This window comes from Epinephelus lanceolatus, chromosome 22, assembly GCF_041903045.1.
Source record: "Epinephelus lanceolatus isolate andai-2023 chromosome 22, ASM4190304v1, whole genome shotgun sequence".
NCBI lineage: Eukaryota > Metazoa > Chordata > Actinopteri > Perciformes > Serranidae > Epinephelus > Epinephelus lanceolatus.
Genome location: NC_135755.1, coordinates 32,338,506 through 32,345,000, shown reverse-complemented (window position 1 = coordinate 32,345,000; position 6,495 = coordinate 32,338,506). Strand labels below are relative to the sequence as shown.

Below are 6,495 nucleotides of genomic sequence, written 5' to 3'. Positions count from 1 at the left end.
CTTGCTGATGTTTTACCATCTATAAATGGCGTGCGTGCATGCTCTTCCATGGCTTACGGCCATACCACCCTGAATACGCCCGATCTCGTCAGATCTCGGAAGCTAAGCAGGGTCGGGCCGGGTCAGTACTTGGATGGGTGACCGCCTGGGAATACCCGGTGCTGTAAGCTTTTTATTCTCACCTTTCATCAGCAGAGGGCGCTGCTCCTCCTTTACTGGAGCCAGCTCCTTGGAAAACAGCACCAGTGGACAAACTCTCTTTTTTTTTTTTTTTAATTTGTCAGTGAGTATATGTGCATCAACTGAAAACTAAATGGCGTGTGGGTCTTGTCATGGCGCTTGTTGAGTGCAGGAAAATGACAGATTACCATTTGCCATCCACCCTTGCTGATGTTTTACCATCTATAAATGGCGTGCGTGCATGCTCTTCCATGGCTTTCGGCCATACCACCCTGAATACGCCCGATCTCGTCCGATCTCGGAAGCTAAGCAGGGTCGGGCCGGGTCAGTACTTGGATGGGAGACCGCCTGGGAATACCCGGTGCTGTAAACTTTTTATTCTCACCTTTCATCAGCAGAGGGCGGTGCTCCTCCTTTACTGGAGCCAGCTCCTTGGAAAACAGCACCAGTGGACAAACTCTCCTTTTTTTCCCTTTTTTTTCCTTTTTTGTTTTTTTTAATTTCTCAATGAGTATATGTGCATTAACTCAAAAGTAAATGGCGTGTGGGTCTTGTCATGGTGCTTGTTGAGTGCAGGAAAATGACAGATTACCATTTGCCATCCACCCTTGCTGATGTTTTACCATCTATAAATGGCGTGCGTGCATGCTCTTCCATGGCTTACGGCCATATCACCCTGAATACGCCCGATCTCGTCCGATCTCGGAAGCTAAGCAGGGTCGGGCCGGGTCAGTACTTGGATGGGAGACCGCCTGGGAATACCCGGTGCTGTAAGCTTTTTATTCTCATCTTTCATCAGCAGAGGGCGCTGCTCCTCCTTTACTGGAGCCAGCTCCTTGGAAAACAGCACCAGTGGACAAACTCTCTTTTTTTTTTTTTTAATTTGTCAGTGAGTTTATGTGCATTAACTGAAAACTAAATGGCGTGTGGGTCTTGTCATGGCGCTTGTTGAGTGCAGGAAAATGACAGATTACCATTTGCCATCCACCCTTGCTGATGTTTTACCATCTATAAATGGCGTGCGTGCATGCTCTTCCATGGCTTACGGCCATACCACCCTGAATACGCCCGATCTCGTCCGATCTCGGAAGCTAAGCAGGGTCGGGCCGGGTCAGTACTTGGATGGGAGACCGCCTGGGAATACCCGGTGCTGTAAGCTTTTTATTCTCACCTTTCATCAGCAGAGGGCGCTGCTCCTCCTTTACTGGAGCCAGCTCCTTGGAAAACAGCACCAGTGGACAAACTCTCTTTTTTTTTTGTTTTAATTTGTCAGTGAGTATATGTGCATTAACTGAAAAGTAAATGGCGTGTGGGTCTTGTCATGGCGCTTGTTGAGTGCAGGAAAATGACAGATTACCATTTGCCATCCACCCTTGCTGATGTTTTACCATCTATAAATGGCGTGCGTGCATGCTCTTCCATGGCTTACGGCCATACCACCCTGAATACGCCCGATCTCGTCCGATCTCGGAAGCTAAGCAGGGTCGGGCCGGGTCAGTACTTGGATGGGAGACCGCCTGGGAATACCCGGTGCTGTAAGCTTTTTATTCTCACCTTTCATCAGCAGAGGGCGCTGCTCCTCCTTTACTGGAGCCAGCTCCTTGGAAAACAGCACCAGTGGACAAACTCCTTTTTTTCCCTTTTTTTTCCTTTTTTGTTTTTTTTAATTTCTCAATGAGTATATGTGCATCAACTCAAAACTAAATGGCGTGTGGGTCTTGTCATGGTGCTTGTTGAGTGCAGGAAAATGACAGATTACCATTTGCCATCCACCCTTGCTGATGTTTTACCATCTATAAATGGTGTGCGTGCATGCTCTTCCATGGCTTACGGCCATACCACCCTGAATACGCCCGATCTCGTCCGATCTCGGAAGCTAAGCAGGGTCGGGCCGGGTCAGTACTTGGATGGAGACCGCCTGGGAATACCCGGTGCTGTAAGCTTTTTGTTCTCACCTTTCATCAGCAGAGGGCGCTGCTCCTCATTTACTGGAGCCAGCTCCTTGGAAAACAGCACCAGTGGACAAACTCTCTTTTTTTTTTTTTTTATTTGTCAGTGAGTATATGTGCATCAACTGAAAACTAAATGGCGTGTGGGTCTTGTCATGGCGCTTGTTGAGTGCAGGAAAATGACAGATTACCATTTGCCATCCACCCTTGCTGATGTTTTACCATCTATAAATGGCGTGCGTGCATGCTCTTCCATGGCTTACGGCCATACCACCCTGAATACGCCCGATCTCGTCCGATCTCGGAAGCTAAGCAGGGTCGGGCCGGGTCAGTACTTGGATGGGAGACCGCCTGGGAATACCCGGTGCTGTAAGCTTTTTATTCTCACCTTTCATCAGCAGAGGGCGCTGCTCCTCCTTTACTGGAGCCAGCTCCTTGGAAAACAGCACCAGTGGACAAACTCTCTTTTTTTTTTTTTTTTTTTTTTTAATTTGTCAGTGAGTATATGTGCATTAACTGAAAACTAAATGGCGTGTGGGTCTTGTCATGGCGCTTGTTGAGTGCAGGAAAATGACAGATTACCATTTGCCATCCACCCTTGCTGATGTTTTACCATCTATAAATGGCGTGCGTGCATGCTCTTCCATGGCTTACGGCCATATCACCCTGAATACGCCCGATCTCGTCAGATCTCGGAAGCTAAGCAGGGTCGGGCCGGGTCAGTACTTGGATGGGAGACCGCCTGGGAATACCCGGTGCTGTAAGCTTTTTATTCTCACCTTTCATCAGCAGAGGGCGCTGCTCCTCCTTTACTGGAGCCAGCTCCTTGGAAAACAGCACAAGTGGACAAACTCTCCTTTTTTTCCCTTTTTTTTCCTTTTTTGTTTTTCTTTAATTTCTCAATGAGTATATGTGCATTAACTGAAAAGTAAATGGCGTGTGGGTCTTGTCATGGTGCTTGTTGAGTGCAGGAAAATGACAGATTACCATTTGCCATCCACCCTTGCTGATGTTTTACCATCTATAAATGGCGTGCGTGCATGCTCTTCCATGGCTTACGGCCATACCACCCTGAATACGCCCGATCTCGTCCGATCTCGGAAGCTAAGCAGGGTCGGGCCGGGTCAGTACTTGGATGGGAGACCGCCTGGGAATACCCGGTGCTGTAAGCTTTTTATTCTCAAATTTCATCAGCAGAGGGCGCTGCTCCTCCTTTACTGGAGCCAGCTCCTTGGAAAACAGCACCAGTGGACAAACTCTCTTTTTTTTTTTTTTTAATTTGTCAGTGAGTATATGTGCATCAACTGAAAACTAAATGGCGTGTGGGTCTTGTCATGGCGCTTGTTGAGTGCAGGAAAATGACAGATTACCATTTGCCATCCACCCTTGCTGATGTTTTACCATCTATAAATGGCGTGCGTGCATGCTCTTCCATGGCTTACGGCCATAACACCCTGAATACGCCCGATCTCGTCCGATCTCGGAAGCTAAGCAGGGTCGGGCCGGGTCAGTACTTGGATGGGAGACCGCCTGGGAATACCCGGTGCTGTAAACTTTTTATTCTCACCTTTCATCAGCAGAGGGCGGTGCTCCTCCTTTACTGGAGCCAGCTCCTTGGAAAACAGCACCAGTGGACAAACTCTCCTTTTTTTCCCTTTTTTTTCCTTTTTTGTTTTTTTTAATTTCTCAATGAGTATATGTGCATTAACTCAAAACTAAATGGCGTGTGGGTCTTGTCATGGTGCTTGTTGAGTGCAGGAAAATGACAGATTACCATTTGCCATCCACCCTTGCTGATGTTTTACCATCTATAAATGGCGTGCGTGCATGCTCTTCCATGGCTTACGGCCATATCACCCTGAATACGCCCGATCTCGTCCGATCTCGGAAGCTAAGCAGGGTCGGGCCGGGTCAGTACTTGGATGGGAGACCGCCTGGGAATACCCGGTGCTGTAAGCTTTTTATTCTCATCTTTCATCAGCAGAGGGCGCTGCTCCTCCTTTACTGGAGCCAGCTCCTTGGAAAACAGCACCAGTGGACAAACTCTCTTTTTTTTTTTTTTTAATTTGTCAGTGAGTTTATGTGCATTAACTGAAAACTAAATGGCGTGTGGGTCTTGTCATGGCGCTTGTTGAGTGCAGGAAAATGACAGATTACCATTTGCCATCCACCCTTGCTGATGTTTTACCATTTATAAATGGCGTGCGTGCATGCTCTTCCATGGCTTACGGCCATACCACCCTGAATACGCCCGATCTCGTCCGATCTCGGAAGCTAAGCAGGGTCGGGCCGGGTCAGTACTTGGATGGGAGACCGCCTGGGAATACCCGGTGCTGTAAGCTTTTTATTCTCACCTTTCATCAGCAGAGGGCGCTGCTCCTCCTTTACTGGAGCCAGCTCCTTGGAAAACAGCACCAGTGGACAAACTCTCTTTTTTTTTTGTTTTAATTTGTCAGTGAGTATATGTGCATTAACTGAAAACTAAATGGCGTGTGGGTCTTGTCATGGCACTTGTTGAGTGCAGGAAAATGACAGATTACCATTTGCCATCCACCCTTGCTGATGTTTTACCATCTATAAATGGCGTGCGTGCATGCTCTTCCACGGCTTACGGCCATACCACCCTGAATACGCCCGATCTCGTCCGATCTCGGAAGCTAAGCAGGGTCGGGCCGGGTCAGTACTTGGATGGGAGACCGCCTGGGAATACCCGGTGCTGTAAGCTTTTTATTCTCACCTTTCATCAGCAGAGGGCGCTGCTCCTCCTTTACTGGAGCCAGCTCCTTGGAAAACAGCACCAGTGGACAAACTCTCTTTTTTTTTTTTTTTAATTTGTCAGTGAGTATATGTGCATTAACTGAAAACTAAATGGCGTGTGGGTCTTGTCATGGCGCTTGTTGAGTGCAGGAAAATGACAGATTACCATTTGCCATCCACCCTTGCTGATGTTTTACCATCTATAAATGGCGTGCGTGCATGCTCTTCCATGGCTTACGGCCATACCACCCTGAATATGCCCGATCTCGTGCGATCTCGGAAGCTAAGCAGGGTCGGGCCGGGTCAGTACTTGGATGGGAGACCGCCTGGGAATACCCGGTGCTGTAAGCTTTTTATTCTCACCTTTCATCAGCAGAGGGCGCTGCTCCTCCTTTACTGGAGCCAGCTCCTTGGAAAACAGCACATGTGGACAAACTCTCCTTTATTTCCCTTTTTTTTCCTTTTTTGTTTTTCTTTAATTTCTCAATGAGTATATGTGCATTAACTGAAAAGTAAATGGCGTGTGGGTCTTGTCATGGTGCTTGTTGAGTGCAGGAAAATGACAGATTACCATTTGCCATCCACCCTTGCTGATGTTTTACCATCTATAAATGGCGTGCGTGCATGCTCTTCCATGGCTTACGGCCATACCACCCTGAATACGCCCGATCTCGTCCGATCTCGGAAGCTAAGCAGGGTCGGGCCGGGTCAGTACTTGGATGGGAGACCGCCTGGGAATACCCGGTGCTGTAAGCTTTTTATTCTCACCTTTCATCAGCAGAGGGCGCTGCTCCTCCTTTACTGGAGCCAGCTCCTTGGAAAACAGCACCAGTGGACAAACTCTCCTTTTTTTCCCTTTTTTTTCCTTTTTTGTTTTTTTTAATTTCTCAATGAGTATATGTGCATTAACTCAAAACTAAATGGCGTGTGGGTCTTGTCATGGTGCTTGTTGAGTGCAGGAAAATGACAGATTACCATTTGCCATCCACCCTTGCTGATGTTTTACCATCTATAAATGTCGTGCGTGCATGCTCTTCCATGGCTTACGGCCATACCACCCTGAATACGCCCGATCTTGTCCGATCTCGGAAGCTAAGCAGGGTCGGGCCGGGTCAGTACTTGGATGGGAGACCGCCTGGGAATACCCGGTGCTGTAAGCTTTTTGTTCTCACCTTTCATCAGCAGAGGGCGCTGCTCCTCCTTTACTGGAGCCAGCTCCTTGGAAAACAGCACAAGTGGACAAACTCTCCTTTTTTTCCCTTTTTTTTCCTTTTTTGTTTTTCTTTAATTTCTCAATGAGTATATGTGCATTAACTGAAAAGTAAATGGCGTGTGGGTCTTGTCATGGTGCTTGTTGTGTGCAGGAAAATGACAGATTACCATTTGCCATCCACCCTTGCTGATGTTTTACCATCTATAAATGGCGTGCGTGCATGCTCTTCCATGGCTTACGGCCATACCACCCTGAATACGCCCGATCTCGTCCGATCTCGGAAGCTAAGCAGGGTCGGGCCGGGTCAGTACTTGGATGGGAGACCGCCTGGGAATACCCGGTGCTGTAAGCTTTTTATTCTCAAATTTCATCAGCAGAGGGCGCTGCTCCTCCTTT

General features: G+C 47.9%; 17 non-coding genes across 17 annotated transcripts; all 17 read left to right on the top strand.

Moving 5' to 3' along the window:
• Positions 1 to 51: 51 nt before the first annotated feature.
• Positions 52 to 170, top strand: LOC144460852 (5S ribosomal RNA). The gene has a single exon (XR_013489571.1). It is a non-coding gene; the product is annotated as a 5S ribosomal RNA (ribosomal RNA).
• A 264-nt stretch (positions 171 to 434) lies between these two features.
• Positions 435 to 553, top strand: LOC144461171 (5S ribosomal RNA). The gene has a single exon (XR_013489890.1). It is a non-coding gene; the product is annotated as a 5S ribosomal RNA (ribosomal RNA).
• A 285-nt stretch (positions 554 to 838) lies between these two features.
• On the top strand, positions 839 to 957 carry LOC144460942 (5S ribosomal RNA). Its single transcript, XR_013489661.1, has one exon. It is a non-coding gene; the product is annotated as a 5S ribosomal RNA (ribosomal RNA).
• A 263-nt stretch (positions 958 to 1,220) lies between these two features.
• LOC144460481 (5S ribosomal RNA) lies at positions 1,221 to 1,339 on the top strand. The gene has a single exon (XR_013489199.1). It is a non-coding gene; the product is annotated as a 5S ribosomal RNA (ribosomal RNA).
• A 264-nt stretch (positions 1,340 to 1,603) lies between these two features.
• Positions 1,604 to 1,722, top strand: LOC144460480 (5S ribosomal RNA). The gene has a single exon (XR_013489198.1). It is a non-coding gene; the product is annotated as a 5S ribosomal RNA (ribosomal RNA).
• Positions 1,723 to 2,005: 283 nt separating this feature from the next.
• LOC144461191 (5S ribosomal RNA) lies at positions 2,006 to 2,123 on the top strand. The gene has a single exon (XR_013489910.1). It is a non-coding gene; the product is annotated as a 5S ribosomal RNA (ribosomal RNA).
• Positions 2,124 to 2,386: 263 nt separating this feature from the next.
• Positions 2,387 to 2,505, top strand: LOC144460479 (5S ribosomal RNA). The gene has a single exon (XR_013489197.1). It is a non-coding gene; the product is annotated as a 5S ribosomal RNA (ribosomal RNA).
• Positions 2,506 to 2,777: 272 nt separating this feature from the next.
• LOC144461016 (5S ribosomal RNA) lies at positions 2,778 to 2,896 on the top strand. The gene has a single exon (XR_013489735.1). It is a non-coding gene; the product is annotated as a 5S ribosomal RNA (ribosomal RNA).
• A 286-nt stretch (positions 2,897 to 3,182) lies between these two features.
• On the top strand, positions 3,183 to 3,301 carry LOC144460478 (5S ribosomal RNA). Its single transcript, XR_013489196.1, has one exon. It is a non-coding gene; the product is annotated as a 5S ribosomal RNA (ribosomal RNA).
• Positions 3,302 to 3,565: 264 nt separating this feature from the next.
• LOC144461239 (5S ribosomal RNA) lies at positions 3,566 to 3,684 on the top strand. Its single transcript, XR_013489958.1, has one exon. It is a non-coding gene; the product is annotated as a 5S ribosomal RNA (ribosomal RNA).
• A 285-nt stretch (positions 3,685 to 3,969) lies between these two features.
• On the top strand, positions 3,970 to 4,088 carry LOC144460940 (5S ribosomal RNA). Its single transcript, XR_013489659.1, has one exon. It is a non-coding gene; the product is annotated as a 5S ribosomal RNA (ribosomal RNA).
• Positions 4,089 to 4,352: 264 nt separating this feature from the next.
• On the top strand, positions 4,353 to 4,471 carry LOC144460477 (5S ribosomal RNA). Its single transcript, XR_013489195.1, has one exon. It is a non-coding gene; the product is annotated as a 5S ribosomal RNA (ribosomal RNA).
• Positions 4,472 to 4,735: 264 nt separating this feature from the next.
• LOC144460476 (5S ribosomal RNA) lies at positions 4,736 to 4,854 on the top strand. Its single transcript, XR_013489194.1, has one exon. It is a non-coding gene; the product is annotated as a 5S ribosomal RNA (ribosomal RNA).
• Positions 4,855 to 5,118: 264 nt separating this feature from the next.
• On the top strand, positions 5,119 to 5,237 carry LOC144461093 (5S ribosomal RNA). The gene has a single exon (XR_013489812.1). It is a non-coding gene; the product is annotated as a 5S ribosomal RNA (ribosomal RNA).
• Positions 5,238 to 5,523: 286 nt separating this feature from the next.
• On the top strand, positions 5,524 to 5,642 carry LOC144460475 (5S ribosomal RNA). Its single transcript, XR_013489193.1, has one exon. It is a non-coding gene; the product is annotated as a 5S ribosomal RNA (ribosomal RNA).
• A 285-nt stretch (positions 5,643 to 5,927) lies between these two features.
• Positions 5,928 to 6,046, top strand: LOC144461064 (5S ribosomal RNA). The gene has a single exon (XR_013489783.1). It is a non-coding gene; the product is annotated as a 5S ribosomal RNA (ribosomal RNA).
• A 286-nt stretch (positions 6,047 to 6,332) lies between these two features.
• On the top strand, positions 6,333 to 6,451 carry LOC144460473 (5S ribosomal RNA). The gene has a single exon (XR_013489191.1). It is a non-coding gene; the product is annotated as a 5S ribosomal RNA (ribosomal RNA).
• Positions 6,452 to 6,495: the final 44 nt, after the last annotated feature.